Here is a 19,057-nt window from a genome sequence, read left to right as displayed (position 1 = left end):
TGCGGGAGAGATTGAAAATGTAGATGTTGATTATCTTCATTTTTTATCTGAAAGGTTAACTCTCTCATCATGTATAAGTATCTTGTTGTATGTAACAAGTAACAACTACTTAATTTTCGAATAAGATATATGTATACTAACATAAAAATATATGTTTTGTTATAATATTATATATGCCACATAAATTAGACAATAAAAATGAGTAGAGTTGTAGAAAGTGTTCATTGTGTTTCAAATTGAATAAAAAGCTCATAAGCACGTAGTTTTGTTTTTTTATTAAGAGTATTTGTTTAGAAAAACAAAGACTATTATTTTTATTAATCATAGTTTTGAAGAAGAAAAAAAAAGTAGGAATATTTCTGTCTAGTGTCTACCATCAATGTCCAATTCATTCATTTGCTTTATTAAAGGATTTAAATGTTGAATCCTTTTATTTAAAGAGAGATTAATTCCTTGATACGACGTGTGATTTATGAAGAGATATTAAGAGACATATTTAAAAATAAATGCTTGTAGTTATATGTAGTTTTTAATATATAGCAAAAAACTAAATTATTTGATAATAAGAATTTAAGCTAGCATAAAATAATTCTAGAGTAAAGTGCTATTTTCGTCCTTATGGTTTGGCAAATAATGCGAATTTAGTTCAAAAAGTTTATTTTTTACATATGGACCCTCCACGTTTCTCAATTCTTGTCAATTACATCTAAATCACCAATCTCGTTAAATTTAATCAATAAGTCAATGGTAGACATGTCTTTTCACTCTTTCTTTATTATAATACTTATTTTAGTGAAATGCGGTTTTCATCCCTGTCGTTTGTCCAAAGCTGCATTTTTAGTACAATAGTTTCAAATTTGCAATTTTCATCCCTATCAAATTTGCGTTTTTTTATTCTTGTAGTTTAATTTTACTTGCAGTTAAACCCGAATTTATTAATACTATGAAGTTTGGTCGTTTCACATTATTCTAAATGGTATGTTAGATGATATGAATGAATATAAAGAATACATATTGTTTAATCATGGGGTGTTTTCTTTCATAATTAGGAATGGTGACAAGAAGATGACATGAGTCTAAATATCTTCTTATATATGTAGCGTTCATATGAAAATAGTCATACATGTGTCACTATCATTTTTCTCCATTATTGAACGAATTCAAACAATAGTTATAAAAACACTTGAGATAACACATTATATATTTATTAACCCTCACAACTTGTTGATACATTCATTAAGTGTGTGTTTGTTTGGTAGGTTTTGAAACGATGGTATGTGATTGATGGTGACATATGATATTTTATATTGAAGGACATGGGCTCTACAAAGCCCATGAGACAAATGGTTTTTTTTTCCACACAGTGTATTGATAATAGTTTTTTTCTTTTTTTTCCTTGAGTTCTCTTAGTATGATTCTATGAATGAGAATAATTTAGTTATATCAGTTAGTATTAAAAAAAATAGCTAAAACAACACAAATAGTTAAAAAAAAATTGGAAACATTAGGCCTTGAATTGTATTTTTAAAAAAAGAACTTCTTGTGTTTGGTTTTGTGTCGCCTAACACTTGAAACGACGAAAACAAAAAAATTACACGTTTTGCAATCTTAAACTCAATAACCGGCGTTTCCATCGCCATTAGTGGTTGTCATCTTCCTTAACCTTCTATTGGATGATGGTGGGTAGAAGCAGAGTTTGTCGCGTCAATGTGGAAAGTAGTGGTGACAATGACGAAAATGGTGGTAGAGTGGTGAGACAGCATGAAAATCTTTTTTTTTAATATTATTTTTTAAGAAAAAGTCTTTTAAATTTTCAAAGAAATGCTAGAAATTCTTTATTTAAAAAAAAAAAAATTTAAGTTTTTCTACATTTTTCAAGCAAATATTTAACTTATATCCTTCATTATATTTCAATTCCAAAGAATTATAATGGATAAAAGAAAAATAAATAAATTGAAGTTGATAGTGGGTTTAAACCGGACTGACTTTTTTAGACACGTTTAAAACGTGACTGACTGTTTTTTTAAACTGGGTTTGAACGTATCATGTAAAATTTCACTCGTGACAAAAGACAGACAAAGGTTACGTGTATAAGTAATAATAAATTTCTTTCAAGAATCAAATAAGACAAAATTACACAGTTAGTCCCTGACATTTACTGAAAGTAACAAGATTAAGTACTAAGATTTAAAAATGCAAATGTGCTAGTGGTGGAGTAGTAAGTGAGAGACTCGGTGTTCCATATGACCCATGTTCGATTCTCACCCCAACATTTAGTTTCAGAGGCACAACGGTGATGATGGGAGACTAGGCGTGTAAGTGGCTTTCATTAGTTGAATCCTTGAACTGAATGAGTTTTGTCTCACCATAATGACGTGTCTTCGGGCAAGTGTTCATGGGCTAACACCTTAGGCAGTGTTGCAAAAATCTCAACTAGACGCCGATTAATCACTAGTTTCAACTTTACTAATTGATTTTTGGCTAATAAGCTAATTAATCGATCAACAGTGAAATCCGATCAAAATCAGGATTAATCGGACTTTATCGACCTTTCTGATGAGGTTCTAGCCAAAATCGATGGTTTCCGGCGAGATTCCAGCCAATTTCCAGCCAAAATGTGTTAATGTATGTATAAAACTGAAAATTACATCTAAAAATGTGTGTGTGTATAAAACTGAAAATTATACATTACAGTCCGATCCGATTAATCCCGGCTCATCTCGATTAAACTCGTTCCCACCCCACCGACCGACTAGCGACTAACAATATTTACAATACTGGCTTTAGGTGAGAGTTTTCTCCGAATCGAAAGATGAGTGCATCCCGATATAGTGAATTTAACCAGTAGCTCGTTTGAAGTATTCGTTGACCGTTAAAAAAAAGTTTTAAAAAATCACGTGTATAGATGTATTATTATCATTCAAATTTGTAACAATTATATTAAACCTTTAAAAGTCAATCCTATAAATATTATAACTTTATAACCGTTTTAAATAAAATCACAAAACCTCTAAACCCTTGTTCATTCAACCACATTGAAACCGAGTTCATTTCATTCAGGTATGTTAATCGATTTAGGGTTTAATCGACATGCTTTTGTCTCTTCCAAACAACATCGATTTAGGGTTTAATCGACATGGTTTAATCGTGCTGACCGGAATTAGGTTTCAGAAAAAGCCCTTGCTCGTATACCATAAATAACCAAACCTTCCCCTCCAACCTCCCTTAGCGGCCGGGAGTCTTAATTGAAACTTGAATTGAATACATTTGTTCTGAGGTAAAACATGAGATATATACTATATAGCATCATGTGCTTTATATTTATTGAATACATTATCACAATAAACACATAATATGATCACCTCATTAATAAATCCAAATGGTCCGTTGACTTGTTTTCATTCCTTCAAAGGACTTTCTTTATTTTCTTCCCAATTAAGCAAAGTTTGTTTTGTTATACTAAAAATGCCCATATTATTTTTTGCAATACCTCCTTATTCCAGTCGGTAAGAAACGTTGACCATAATAAGATGATGGTTTGCATCGTGGTTCCTCCAATTATTCCAGACCATAATCCCTATTAGTATTAAGATACAATGATTTATTTTAAACCAGCTTAAGAACCCGTATAATACAAGGAAAGCTTAATAGAAATACAATTAAACTATATATATTAAATGATTAAAAAGTTATATTAAAATAGTTTAATAAGTTCTAATATTATATTCATACGAATACGTGGCAAAATTTGACGCAATTTCTTTATAATCTCGAAAAAGATGCTTCTAGTAATTTTATAAGTTGTAATTATATTTGTTAATGGAATAAAAAATTCTAACAAAATATGATAATATGTTTGATTATAAATGACATAAAAAGAGAATATCATAATTAGCATGACTAAAACACACTTTTGTATTACAGATTCGAAAAACATGGATGAGAACTTCATGCATCCGTGGGGGTTGAATGAATACGTGAAAATAGAATTGCTATTCATTCATAATTTCTTCTTGTTTTTATTTCTTAAACTTCTAAACATTGTTCATTAATTTTTCATCTACACTCAAAAGTGTTAATATTGATTTAATAAATAAAAAGGTAGACATGATTTCATTAAAGATATAAATTTTTTTGTTATACTGACATAAATACCCGTATATTTTTAATCTCAATAATTTAAGTAATCAATTATTTGATTAAATGTAAATGGATATATTTTGATTAACATATATAAAGTTTCCATTATAAATAGAAAAATAGTTTGAGCGAGAAATTTTGGCTAAGAATGAATCTCTAAGTGACATATGTGTCAGTTATTTTAATTTATTAGAATAGGTAGATTAGTGGTACCTTAACTCCAAGGTTGAAATGGAAACCGAGAAGAATTCCGATGGGAATGCCTACAATGTAATAGCATCCAACATTCACATACGCTACATACGCTTGCCATCCACAACCAACAGCCACACCTTTGATTATTCATGCATCATGTCATCTCATATCATGTCAATTTAATACACCGCATATATCCATGACTCATGAGCTTGCATGCATGTGAATGTTTCACATGTACACACACAACATGCGCGCACAAGCACACAAATATATATATATATATATAAATTAAATTAGTGTGTTAACTGTGTGAATCAAGTAATGCAATTATATATATAAGTAGTGTAATTACACTACACTATAATTACACTATGTTATATATATAATTACACTACTTGATTCGTACATTTAGCACGCTAATTTAATTTTATATTTGATCCAAACCATATATATATATACCTGATAAAACAGGTTGTATGCCATTAAGAATGATGGTAATGGCCAATAGCGGGCAAAGATCAGAGACTGCATGCGCAACAGTTTCACCGCTAGTGAATGCATAGCTAATAACGTCGCGCAATGACAGTATAATCATTGACTCAACTACAGCAATGAGGAATGAGATGGTAGTAACTGTTAACACTGAAAAGGCTGCAGCTTTCGGGTTTCCTGCTCCAAGCTCGTTTCCAACCCTTACACTGTTTTTAAAATTCTATATATGATAAGTGATAAATATATATTAACCAAACACTTCACAAAAGTTTTATAAACAGACTAGTATGCAAAACTATCATAAAAATCTAAGGCATGAAGAATAAAACTTACCTAGCAGCTGCATTGAACCCAACTGAGACCATAAACAACAATCCATTGACACTTGAGCTGCATAAAATTTAGTTAAAAATAAAATCTTGAAATGGGCCGAAATAAATATGATCGGGTAGTTATAAGCTGAAAGCAGGGCCGGCACGAGGACCAACGCAACCAAGAAAAGGCTTTAGGCGCACACTTAATTAAGGCCTCAAAATCCATAAAAAACAACATTATATATATATATATATGTGGGTGGGATCTAGAGAGAACTAGTAAAGAATTATTTTTAACTATTTTAAAAAAAATTATTTTGTGATTTTTTTTTCTTTCCTCGTTCTAATAAGATGATTTTGATACTAAAAAAAAAAAAAAAAAAACTTGTCGGTGTAGTACTGTAGTGCATGTGTGCACTAATGCATATTGCATATATACAATAGTGTTTTATTGCATATAATACGACGCAATTGCATTATCCAATACACACTATTGAATATATGCAAATACGACACTAATAATTGTATGCAAAACACATTATCGCATATATGTAACACAACACTAATGCACATACGCACTATATCGATTTTTTTAGTTTTTGTATATAATATAATACTATTGCAAATAAACAATACAAACAACTATATATATGTTATTCAACACTATTTTCAAATATCAAAATGCACGCTATTGCACATATGCATTATAAAAAAAGTCGGCGTATTGCATATATGCATTACTCGTTAATTTTTTTTTTATTTTTTTATTTTTTTTGTGGTGAAGAATAACAACATATAAGAAGGATGAAAGAAAATGAATTTTAAAAATATTTTTTTAATTAAATTATTACTTCATTATTAGTTCTCTAGTTCTCTCCATAAAATGGAGTTCTCTCATGATCCTCTCCCTATATATATATTCACACTTGTCATGAAGGGCCACAAAATCTCATTTCGATTTAGCCTTCAAAATCATTAAGCCGGCCCATTTGTATTGTACATGTGGAAATTAATAACTATTATCTAAAAAGACAACACACAATAAATGTGACGCTTACCAAACTGATAACGCGTCCAACGACAGCTCAGGGTTCTCGAGCAACCCTGCAATCAACACTAATATCTGAAAATACCATGTCTCCAAACACAACATCACAGCTGATCCACTTGACAACTTTACAAACTCCCAAAGCCCACCAAACGCCCTTGAGTTGAACCCGGTCCATGTAGCCTTACATCGATCACTCATCAAGATGTAAACAATCTGACCAAAGACAATAATCCACCATGACAAACTTAGTGTCAACGAAGCACCTAGCAAGCCCAACCCGAACTTGTACACCATGATCAACGAAAAGATCAAGTGCACAACGAGTGTTCCAACTGAAATATAAGCACTTGGTGCCACAATGCTTTGAGCTTGAAGATACTTTTGTATAGGAAAGTTGATAGCATACGCGAATACTTGAGGTATGAGGCCATATACAAATAGGGATGCCGCGGATGCCATTGATGGTGATTGGCCGAGTAATATTAAAATCGGTTTAGAAAAAATGTAGATTATTGTGACCGGGATGGCTGTTACTAGGAGAACAATTACAGATCTTTGAAGGTATACTCCAAGCATATCAAATTTTTGAGCCCCAAATGCTTGACCGCATAACGTCTCCACTGCGCTACCCATTCCGAGCTATATTTGATCACATGCATACATGGTACAGTGTTAGATCGTATCGACACTTGAATATCTTACTAGACACTATCTAATTAGTTGTTTCATTACAAGGTACCTGTTTTTATTTGTTAAAATAAATTTGTATATATATTTTTTTGTTAAAATAAATTTAAGACAGTTAGGTATATCTAAATGAGTGACTTTAGATGGATCCTACAATACTATTAAAACAAATTAGTTTGCCTCCACATGTCCCTTTTCTATTGGATGATTTCCTTTCTTTTCAAATATATCTTGCATTTCTCTATTTTTCTTACCAATTAAATAAATTAAAAATAAAATCAATCTATACCACATCAATGCCACCTTAATGCCATGTCACCAATTCCTTTCATACTAATGCCAACTCATCCTCAACCTATATTTAAACAATAACATTTCTTAATTTTTACCCTAATCATGTTTTTCTTTCTTTCTCTAATAGCCGGATCTTCTTTCATCCTCTCCCATATTCCGGCCAATCCAAATCTATATCTTTATTAATTATTTTCTGGTAAGTTTCTATTATATATTAAATTCCGATTGTTGATATATGTATTTCCGGCAATATTATATTTCTTCCGCTAATTGTTTCCTCTAATCTTTTTATGTTTCTTTTAATTGTTAACTAATTTTATAAAAATCAGTTTAGGTTTTTAATAAAGAAAGGCGATGTCTACAATTTTTGGACGTGTTTATGTTTTTCCGGTAAGTATTGACGGTAATTTTTTCCGGTTATGTGTTATACTTATAACAATGATGATTGTTTTATATTTATTAGTATTTTTTTTAATTTTTTGTGTTCTTTTGTTTGACATGATGTTAATCAATGTTCTAGATCAAAATTATGTTCATCCATCGACGGTATCAAAATCGGAGATTCCATGGTTAAAAACCATATTTCTTATTTTCCGGTAAGACATTCAATTTTTTCGGTTACAAAATAAAAATCAAATATTCCATAATATCAACATTAATATTCTAATTTCAGGTCAATGTCAACACTAATAGATGTTCATTTCTCTGGAAATTCTACAAAAAAATCCGACATACCATGGTCATTGTCACAATATCGTTATTCCGGTTACATCTTTTAAAATTTTCCGGTTATTAACTATAATTCAAAAAACCATAATATCAATATTAATTTTCGATTTTATTATTTCAGGTTATTTTCTGACTCATATAATATGATTTGACGATCGATCAAGACTTTATAAGATGTATTTTTATTATATTATCATGTATAGATTTTCTTTTTTGAATATTCATGTATTTCAGTATTTCAATTTCATAAATTTTAGTTAAAGCTAAATATTAATCTATACCTTGATGTATATTTTGTTTTCCGGCGCCTTAATAAATGACACAATTAACTATTCCATTAATTCGAATTATTTAGTTTGACTTTCCTAATTTATGGTCATAACAGGATTCCCATTTTATATGCATTGACTTTCTCAATTAACTATTTCCTAATTTTGTTGCTTAATACAATTTATTTAATTCACATTTTATACACAATTTCTTTTCTTAATTTTTAAAGAAAACCGATTTTACAAATTAACTTCATTTTTTTCTCATTTACTATTTGGCCATATCAATGATAATTATAAAATAACATTTACACATACATAGAACTTTGTTACTACCTTTTATAATATAATTATTGTATTCCCTTTTATATAAAAATTTAAATCCTAACGAAATACAAATTAATTTGCAATCATTTCACCCAACTCAAAGTTAATATGAGTTTACCATAATTGTATATACTTTTGGTGTATCATAAAAACTTAATTTTAAATTAAATATCCATAATTTACATAATAATAATTTATCTAACATTAAATGTCCATAATCTATAAATAATAATACATGATAACAGGTTTACTAATTTACATAAATAAGTAAATCAAGATATCGAATTTATTTTTGGTATCTCTCTACATTTTTGGTATATTATTTAAATTTGAATTTGAATTTCTAATTAATTTTCATACTAATTATTTGACTAACATTTACACGAAATATTAACATGTTTCCTATTTAACAAGTTTCCTTTAATTGTTTGACTAACATTTGAATTTCTAATTAATGTTTATTCGTTCCTTCATTTTGTATATATAACCGAATTAACATCAATATTGTAATTTATATACTTTAATACTTTAATTATCCCATAATTTATATACTTTAATTATACATAATTTACATAATAATAAGTTCCCATAAATTTGAATTTCTAATTAATGTTCATAATAATGGTTTGACCAACATTTACATTGAATATATACCAACATTCAGATTATGTTTAATGTAACATATTAAAATTATACTTTACAAATATGTTATTATTTTTATTTTTGTTAAAAGATTACAAGTTACCATTCATACCATTACAAATTCAAAATTCGTTCTAAATGTTAAAACAACTCATAACTTCAATACTTTATTTTTATTTACCGTAATTGTTTATAGTTTTGGTATATCATAAAAAATTAATTTGAAATTAATTATCCATAATTTACATAATAATAAGTTCTCTAAAATTAATGGTCCATAATCGGTAGATAATAATAAGTTTACTATTTTACATAAATAATTAAATGAAGGTCTCGATTTTCTCTATAGTATTTATCTACATTTTTTGTATATGATTTAAATTTGAATTCCTATTTGATGTCCATAATAATTGTTTGTCAAACATAATTGTTTCTATATATGTTTTCCATTATTATATTAACTATAACCGTATCTTAATAAGTACCAAAAATTATAATTCAGATTATGTTAAATTATTAAAATTATACTTTACAAGTATGTTATTACTTTTACTATTTTTTGTTCTAGATATTTCAAAAAGTACTACCTTAGAAAGTTACCATTCAGACTATTATTTTTATTTTTGTTATAAAATTACAAGTTATCGTTCATACTATTACAGATTCAAATTTGTAATCAATGTTAAAACAACCCAGAACTTCAATTCTTTATTTTTGTTTACCCTAATTGTATATAGTTTTTATTTCTTTTCCATTTTTATAAACTCATTCCTTAATATGGTTTGACCAAAATAATACCATAATTATCTCATTATTACAATTTATATGGTTTGACTTTCTTTATTTGTTAAAAAATCCGAATGAAGAAGTTATAAACTAAATAAATTTCCGACCAATTTAAGTATTTGACCATTCACATTAAATCATTTTTGACCATTCATATTAAATTGTTTTAAATTTTAAATAACTTTTACATAGTAAATATAACTTTCTTGAAATATATCAATATGATTTAAGTACTTTTAAATTTAAGATTTGCACTCACAAATTGTATCCATATAAAAATTAACATACATTTATTTTGACTATTGTAACATTTTTAATTAAATTTTCTCTTAAAATCCATTATTATGTTATCAAGAGTTACTATTAATTGTATTAAGTTTGCTTCAAGCAAAAGAAAAAACAGTGGACACATTTTGGATTTTAAAAAATACATATATATTATGTTGACATTTTGAAGTCAAAATATGACATTTTAAAATTAAAAGTTAGACATTTTAATTCAAACATGGTTTGTTAATTTTTTTTTCAAGATAGTACGTTACTAACTATAATTTTTTCAAGATGGTAATATTTAATTCAAACATGGTTTACAATAAATGTTTTAAATTGATGTGCAAATATACACGCATACTATCTTAGAGTAATAAATATTACAGTTATTGATGTGTAATAAATGTCCTAGATAAAGTTCATCTTTTAAATCAACATTGAGATAAAAGTTTTGTTGAATCGACATTGTAGAATTGTTTTATTGATTTGGAGACTAGTTTCATTTGTTTGCTTATTATTGTACTAATGATATAAGTTATAAAATATTTTAACTTTTCATTTATCTTTGTTAGTCTTTGTATATTTTTGTATTTGATTCAAATAAGTTATGATGTCTTATAATTTATGTAAAAGTATCATTTATTTATAAGTAAAACATTTGCATTTCATTATATGTATATATGATGTTACATATATATCATGTTTTTAAATATGTTGCACCGTGTGTAATACGAGTACTATCCTAAATCAATATTGAAATCCAATGATCTGATTCTTTAAGAGATTTGGATCACTTAAAGCTTGCTAATGTTAAAAGAAATGACACATTTGAATTTGGAAAATGAAGTTAGTGATAAATGTTTTTCAAGATAGTAATATTTAACTCAAACATGGTTTGTAATAAATGATTTAAATTGATGTGCAAATAAACATGGGTACCATCTTATAGTAATAAATATTACAGTTATTAATGCGTAATAAATGTCTTAGATAAAGTTCATCTTTTAAATCAACATTGAGATAAAAGTTTTGTTGAATCGACATTGTAGAATTGTTTTATTGTTTTGAAAACTAATTTCATTTGTTTGCTTATTATTGTACTAATGATAAAAGTTATAAAATATTTTAACTTTTCGTTTATCTTTGTTAGTCTTTGTATGTTTTGTATTTGATTCAAATAAGTTATGATGTTTTATAATTCATGTAAAAGTATCATTTTTTTATAATTACAACATTTGCATTTCATTAAATTTATATGATGTTACATATATATCATGTTTTTAAATATGTTCCACCATGTGTAACACGAGTACTATCATAAATCAATATTGGAATCCAATGATCTGTTTCTTTTAAGAGATTTAGATCACTTAAAGTTTGATAATGTTAAAAAGAAATGGCACATTTGAATTTAGAAAATGAAGTTAGTGATAAATGTTTTTCAAGATGGTAAAATTTAATTCAAACATGGTTTATAATAAATGTTTTAAATCTCTGGCCTGAAGTCAACCGAAAAGGTAAGACATTAAAAATAATAATGGAATATGTATCAGTTTGTCTAAATATAATATTTCATGAAATCAAAATGTGTAGACTAAAAACATTTTTTTAAACTTCTTCGTAGGATTTGCGTACACCTTCGTCCAACCAGTTCACTTTGATTTCAATTTCTGAAGATGTTATTCCTGACCGTCTTTCATCGCTTGACGAAAAGGTTATTTCGTTACCTATCGTTGATGCAAAACTCAAGTGCAAGTTGGATGACACTTATGATGTTCATGATGACACTTGTATGTCTGCAAACAAGACGAAGGTTGACGAAGAACCAATTGTTGATGCTAATGTTGGTGAGGGAGATACCGTTGGAATGCAAAAGATATAAAATGGACGGATTTGGAATTTTCGTAATAAATGCAACGTATTGCATGCATGTTTACTTTTTTTTTGTTTGAGATTGTGTTTTTGTGTTTATTGTCCTTTATTTGGCATTATCAATTTGATTTTATTTGTCGTGTTTGAATTTCATATGGATAGCAATGAATTTGTGTTTTTCTAATGTTATGTGTTGTTTTATATTTGTATTCTCTATTCTCCTTGGTTTATAGTTCACACCAACTACTATGTTTATTCTTTCTAATGTTAGTTTAAAAATAACATATTTTTTATAAAACTTTAAATTAGGGAATCTTCATCATCGTGATCTTACTAACATTACTTTTTACATTGGTACTACCAACATGCAATTTGAATAATGATACACCCATTTTAGACATCTACATGTACAATATTCATCATGACATATCTTTTCAATATAACTTATGTTGTACTCTTTTCCTAAACTTAAATACCTAAACTTATTTTTTATTACACTTTCACTTTTCAACATACAATTGTAACTTTTTAAATTTAATGTATGTATTATAAGTTAACATGAATTACAATGTTATTAGCATAAATAATCGACTTTATTTAGCTTCATACCATTAAATACTACATTACACTTTATGGTGAAAGCCACTAATAATTATCTAACAACCACACATAACAAAACACATAAATCTACAAAATTTGATGAAAGCCATTAATAATATATAGTTTAATGTTACAAAATTTTAAAAGGAAATGATGTATTTCCTATAACTCTATGTATTAGTTACCAAATAAGTTGACAGGAAATAAAATTAAGTCAAATAATATTTATTACAATACTTATACGCAACACCAACGTTTATGTACGAGATACAACTATTTGTTTTTTTTTTCAAACTTATTAACATTAATATAACTATAAGTTTATTAATCCTTTAATATTATAAAAAATAAAGGTTTAACTTATCAATATTTAAACATCTTTGCTTACTAAAACTATTTTGATTGTAAAAATGTAACATTTAGATTTGTAAAACCAACAAAAACGCGTGTTTTTTCACAACTGACTTCCTGTTTTTTGAAACCTAACATTATCAAACTACAAATTTACAAACGAGTTATAAATTTGAGATGTCTTTTTGAACCGTTTTTACTTTAAACGGTAAACAAGCATATAACAATACTGACAATTATAAATGTTTCATAAAAACAAGCTACTTAATTTTAAAACGTCATATCATAAAAAAATATCTCATCGTATACGAAAATATACAATCTATATTTGTAATTCATATTAAAGAATTTCTTACAAATTAAAGTGTAGAAAGTTAACATAATAATATTATAATATTACTATAATATATTTATAACCATACTATCTAATATCAACTCCTCAATTTTCAAAAGCCCTTTCATCTTCTTCGACAGCCGGTGTTTACACATGGTCAGCTATATGTGGCTTTATCACGAGTGAAGAGTAGAGCCGGTGTTAAAATGCTTATATTAGATAAGGAGGGTAATGTTACAAATAAAACTACAAATGTGGTTTATAAGGAACTATTTAGTTATTTATGAAATTTTAATTTTCAAGTTTTTTTTATCTATCAAATAATTGTAAAACGAAAGTTACTTTGTTATTTATGAAAAGTATTATGTATATAGTAATTGTAGAACCAATGTTATTTTGGTTGTACTTATGTTGAAGCAACTTTTTGTTTATAATACGTTATAATAACAACTATATATCATGTTATTGTCTCCTCGAGTGTTGTTGTTAAACGTTTTATATATGTCCACCCGTGTCGTACACGGGTCAATAACCTAGTTTAGTAGTAAAATATCATCAAAACCATTGACCAACCCCTAAATTAACTAAATAGCCATTGATTAATCTTTCAATAAATACAAACGTACTTAATCAAGGACGGATTAATATAGCTCACCAAAATGTAAAACACATAAATTAGATATAAAATAACTCTCAATATATTATAGAGGAAATATAACTCAAAAACATATATTGCACATAACTTGTGTATCTTATGATAAACCCTAACTTAGTTGCATTTATTTATAACTAGGTTAGTTACCCGTGTGCCGGGTTAGAATAAGTAATTTTTTTAAATAATAACATCATGTGAAATACAAAAAAATGTATCACATATATAAAGATAATATTATACGGTAAAAAAAGGAAATATTCCCAAAATAGCCCTTTTTTAGAGAGAGAAAGTGCAAAATAGCCCTAAATTTCAAGATATTCCCAATATAAGCCATATAGTTTGGACTGAGCAGACGAGATCTGAAAAAATCCCCGGCCAATAAAATTTAGACAAGTGTCAGACGAGATTTTTAAAAATATTGGGGACCAGTCCATATTTCCTACTAAAAGTTCTTGAAATTAAACAGTTTTGCCAGACGGTCTTTTAATGTTTCTTAACGTGTCCCCACAACTTCCACAAACATAGGAAAATGTGTCTTTAGATTTAGTCTTTCAAGACGCATTTAGGGTGAATTTGTACCAATAAGATCATAAATTTATAAATATTAAGGGATCCCTCCATATTTTTGAACTAAAAAGCGTTCTGGCCAGACGGGTTATATAAGTTTCTTATCTCAACCATATATATTTTAAACTCATAGAAAAATGTGTCATTCAACTTTGTCTTTCAAGACACTTGTAAAATTTGAACGAAATGGATCATATTTTAAAAAATATTGTGGTACCCGTTCATATTCTTCACAAAATCTTTATATTAAAAGGTTGTCTTGCCAGACGGGTTATATAAGTTTCTTATCTCGACCCTATATATTTTAAACTCATAGAAAAATGTGTCATTTAACTTTGTCTTTCAAGACACTTTCTTGAAAAATTTGAACTCAGGGGATTATATTTTTGAAAATATTGCGGTACCCGTCCATTTCTTCACAAATGTTTATATTAAAAAGTTGTCTTGCCAGACGGGATTTTTAAGTTTCTTATCTCGACCCTATATATTTTAAACTCATGGAAAAATGTGCCATTCAACTTTGTCTTTCAAGACACTTACTTGAAAATTTTGAACTTAGGGGATCATATTTTTGAAAATATTGTGGTACCCATCCATTTCTTCACAATCTTTATATTGTGGTACACCTCTAGGAACACCTCGCTCGTATGAACTCGCATATCCACTCATCTGGCTACTTTTCAGTCATCTAATCGAGCGAATCTTCCTTGATCTTCTTTTATTCTCGAATCAAAACACGAGTACATCGTTTTAATCAATACCTTGGTAAAAACATAACCCACTCAACGCGTCTAAAACTAACTTTAAATTAAACCCACTTGTACAACCTAAAATAAAAGAAAAACAATCAACGTGGTGGTCAGACCCTACTTGTTTAACTAATAAAGCGAAAAAGAACTTTCGTTATCTTAAAAATCCTAGTCACCAAAGAAATCAATATGATAAAAAACAATACTTGCAAAAATTATTCTTTGTTTCTTTATGTAACTACCTAAACTCCAAAATAAATACTATTTCACTTTTGTGCCTTTAATTAATTCCTCTTCAAAACACCGATCGCCGCTAACTGATTATCGAATTCTTAAACTTGATTCTTATACCAATTCAAGTACAAATTTATATAGCTCACCAAAAAAGTAAAACACATAAAATAGATATTGAATAACTCTTAATATATTTTGGAGAAAATATAAATAAAAAACCCTTATTACACATTACTCGGTATCTTATGATTAACCCTAACTTTGTTGCATATATTTATAAATTATAATGTTAAATCTAACTTAATTAGCTAACAAAAAAATCTGATAACCCTAACTTGATCATTAAGCAACCAAATAATAACCCCTATTAATTCTCGGGTTGGGCCAAACAACAATTGAACCAACACATAAGTTATTCAATATTAAAGGAGTCGAATCCCGAGCTTTAAAAAACAACTCGGACTCGGCTCGTTTACACTTGTACTCACCATGAGGCCATAAGCAAAGAGTTGAATCCCTTGGTTAGCAAGCGAGGCGGCTGCGAGTTCCAGGTTTCCGAGTTGGCCAGAAAAGATTCTAGTGGACAAAGACATGGAGTTGTTGATCAAGTAAACCAAGACTGCAGGTGCAGCCAACTTGTAGAGTAGATTAAGTTCAATTCTAGACGCGGATATAAGCCGCTTCATCAATGGTGCTCGGTCTCTGAAAGCACACTCTCTAGCTCTTTGCTGCCACCATGTACTGATTCTAGGAGAGGTTGATGATGATCAATATTTGTTTGAGACTCATCCATTTGTGTAATATTGGCTGGTTGGTTGGTTGTAATCTCTGTATAGTATATATAAAGAGCTGGGAACATATAAATATATTCGTATATATGTTTTTGTAAGTCATTTATTCATAAAAAGAGGTAGTTGGTGTAATTTTTTCTTATGTTGTTAGATTCTTATAACGTACTATACAATTATTTGGATATGATTTGTTTTTTTAATATTGTTTATATGTTGTTAATCTTATTTTTGTTTAATACGTTTAACTAATAATAAGTTGATCTTTAATCGATATGCGCTCCTATATTTTAATAATCAACTAGTATTTAGAACCCGCGTTTCACGGCAAGATTGTTAAGCCAAACAAAACGCATACGTAAATTAATATGTAAAAATGTCAAACACATTACGACATGTTAACTCGTAAAATTTAGACTGAGTCTAAAACATTATCGTTGAAATGAATAAGTAAAAGTTTTTTAAAAAAAAAACATCATCCATGGGACTATGAATTATTATAGGTTTATTTTGTATTATTAAATATTAGTTTTGATTTTAAGGTATGGATAATTTAAGATGGAAATTAAACATAAAGCATGATATATAAACTCTCTAACCTAGGGATAAATATGAAAGTTGTGTTGAAATATAGTTTTTGTGTGAGAAATGAAAAGAAAATTAAATAGTAGTAATGTGTAGGGTTTCTAGAATTTATATGGTAGTTAGGAACATGAATAAATTGGGGACATGTGATTCATGAGTATTTTTATATTGATTAATGAGTCATATGATAAAAGTATTTAATTAGAACGTGCTTTGCATGCATGTCACACGAGTGGAAAAATTTTCACTAATGATGTTTATGTAAAAGTTATTTAAAAAATAGTATGACTTTGAGGGTTGTTATAAAAATGGTGTAATCGTGGTTTGAAATCACGGCTTGACTATTTTCTCTGTGAACGTATCAGATTGATATTTCGGAAGTAATACTTTTGTTTATAATAAGGTAAGCCGTGGCACGGTTACACCATTTTGTAACAATCCTTAAAACCATACCATTTTTTAAACAACTTTTACATAAACACCATTTGTAAAATTTTTTCCAATCGAGTGACATGTCAGAGTACGCGATATTACTACCCTGGAAGCCGGTTTTTTATTTGGTAATTAGTTGGGAACAAATTATGACCCTTTTATTGTTCCAAAATTGCTAAGTTATGTGTAGTTGATGTGCTACAAAATTGGGCGACTTGCGTCGTTTGACTTCCAGTTAGCAAAGAATAAGTTTTTGTTTTAAGAGTGTAATGGTGTTCTAGCCCATATATATATAACAGGTCAAATGGATAGTTTATAAACATCCAGTCAAGATGGGTAAATTACCAAACTCTAACTCTTGTAAGAGTTAGAGTTTGGTAATTTACCCATCTTGACTGGATGTTTATAAACTATCCATTTGACCTGTTATGTTTACATGTTATTGATTTTTTCTTTAAATTTGTAACAAGGTGGTGATGGCATAAGGGATGATATAAAACACACTTGAAGCTTCCACATGGGTATGTTATCGAATATAAGCCGCATGATGCCTCCTTGCGCGGCAATTCATCGGTTGAGAGGATAGACAAGAAGCCTAGTCTTTGAAGTTGGAATGCTTATGATGGTTAACATTTTGATAACTGGTGCAAGACAAGAAGTTGAACATGTAACATGTTATGATTTGTTGGTTGTATTTTTTAAGTCATGTTTCTTGTAATTTAAGCACATCTCATGATTGATATGTTGAACTATTTTAATTATGTTAAACAACATTAGTTTACTTTACTAATCATGATTAATAGGAAAGTGATTAGATGATCAACAACAATACATATTTTTATTGTATTTTAACAAGATTAGGTTTATGGTTTGTTAAAAATTGAACAAAAACACTAATAGTTAGTTCACAGTCAAGACATATTATATTACACTTTATTTGTATTTTAATAAAAAAAACGCCTTAATCTATAGGGACGTGACCGAATGGAGCCATTTTTCTTCTTTGTTGTTTTTTCAAAGTGTGTATACATGTGGTTGCTTTGCTTTGTAATAATTTATACAACATAAGTTACCATTTTGTATAAATTCTTGCAAAGCAACGCAACTACATATGTATACACACATTTTGAAAAAACAAAGAAGAAAAATGGTTGATCCTTTAGTCGATCAACGTCCTTAAACATCTTGACTTAATCACCCAGAAGCTTGACTATTGTTTTGATGTGTAATAAAAAGGTGATTATGACATTTCTGGTTCTTGAATCAACGACTCTTAAACAACTGCGAGAGTATTATCATACATATTGTATGCTTTTAAAGTATCATTGACCTTTAAGGTCAAAGTATTGTATGATGTTGTGTTTTTAATAAACCCTTCGACTGTCAAACATTGTATAAAGTTGTGTTTTGGATGAACCCTTTAACTTTTAAGGTCAAACATTGTATAAAGTTGTTTTTTTAAGAACATGTTGACTTTTAAGGTCATACATTGTATAAAATGGTGCTTTATAAACCTTTTGACTTATAAGGTAAAAAATTGTCTGGAGTTGTGCTTTTGATAAATCTACAGAAGATGAGGTGAGTGACAGACGGTCGAATTCGAGAAGATGACCTTTTAAACACATTTACTTATAAACGCGTTTATTTGGGTTGTGTTATGTTGATCACTATTCATCTTAATGATTTGAAGC

General features: G+C 28.4%; 1 pseudogene across 1 annotated transcript; it reads right to left on the bottom strand.

Annotated features, from left to right (window-relative positions):
- Positions 1-3,447: 3,447 nt before the first annotated feature.
- Positions 3,448-16,354, bottom strand: LOC143556972 (protein DETOXIFICATION 40-like; annotated as a pseudogene). Its single transcript, XR_013139482.1, has 6 exons — positions 16,050-16,354; positions 6,203-6,834; positions 5,164-5,220; positions 4,798-5,036; positions 4,354-4,472; positions 3,448-3,577 (listed from the first exon to the last, which is right to left on the bottom strand). The product of XR_013139482.1 is annotated as a protein DETOXIFICATION 40-like (transcript).
- Positions 16,355-19,057: the final 2,703 nt, after the last annotated feature.

Source organism: Bidens hawaiensis, unplaced genomic scaffold (assembly GCF_021521415.1).
Source record: "Bidens hawaiensis isolate Kalapana, Puna unplaced genomic scaffold, B.hawaiensis_p1.1 tig00018764_1, whole genome shotgun sequence".
NCBI lineage: Eukaryota > Viridiplantae > Streptophyta > Magnoliopsida > Asterales > Asteraceae > Bidens > Bidens hawaiensis.
This window is presented reverse-complemented; position numbering and strand designations above follow the sequence as displayed.